The following is a 655-nucleotide window of genomic DNA, read 5'->3' as shown; positions in this document are numbered from 1 at the left end:
AGACAAATCAGGAATTTAGTACAAAACAGCACATTTTCAATGCCCGCGCGTCGTCTTCTTCTTCTCGTTAATGTTTTCTACTCGTCCCGTTTTGCTTTACGGCTGCCCCCTGGCGGCGAGGAGGTGAAACGCAGCGACTTCTTCAAGCCAGGCGGCTGCGGGAGGTGTAGTTCAGCCTGACGGCCGAAAGAGGCAGCAACGAGCCGACGGTACATGGACAAAGCGAAGAAGCGACACCAGAAACGTAAGATAAACATGCATGTGTTTTTCATAGACATCTTATAAGTAGACGCAGCATCGAGCGCTACTGCCCACTGGCGCTGACGAGACGCGGGGCCGCCATCTTGGAGTGGTGATCCACTCCACTCAGTGCAATTCATTTGGCAGGAGCAATGAACTGTCAGCGCATTTAATTCATTTTACCTCACTGAATACCACTGATTTTCACGCGCTTTTTTGTCATACTTGTAGCTATGATAAATGACACATGTTTTATTATTCATAGTTTGCTTAACAGTAACAGAATATTCTTATATGCTATAAATGACCAGACATCCGAGATCAAAACTGGCAATATAATCCCAGAGAAGGGGGAAAAAAAACGGTCAGCTATTTTTAAGTTGAAGAAACAATATGATTAGGTTATATATACATG

At 44.6% G+C, this 655-nt stretch overlaps 1 protein-coding gene across 1 annotated transcript in view; it reads right to left on the bottom strand.

Annotated features, from left to right (window-relative positions):
* Window positions 1-104, bottom strand: part of rad52 (RAD52 homolog, DNA repair protein) — a 17,544-nt gene extending 17,440 nt beyond the window's left edge. Inside the window, exon 1 of the mRNA XM_062040761.1 lies at window positions 1-104. This exon is cut by the window's left edge and continues 77 nt beyond it. The gene's annotated coding sequence lies outside the window, so the exon portion shown is untranslated.
* Between the last annotated feature and the right edge of the window lie 551 nt (window positions 105-655).

This window comes from Entelurus aequoreus, linkage group LG03, assembly GCF_033978785.1.
Source record: "Entelurus aequoreus isolate RoL-2023_Sb linkage group LG03, RoL_Eaeq_v1.1, whole genome shotgun sequence".
In the NCBI taxonomy this organism is placed as follows: domain Eukaryota; kingdom Metazoa; phylum Chordata; class Actinopteri; order Syngnathiformes; family Syngnathidae; genus Entelurus; species Entelurus aequoreus.
Note: the sequence above shows the minus strand (reverse complement) of the source record. Positions and strands in the feature narration are given on the sequence as shown.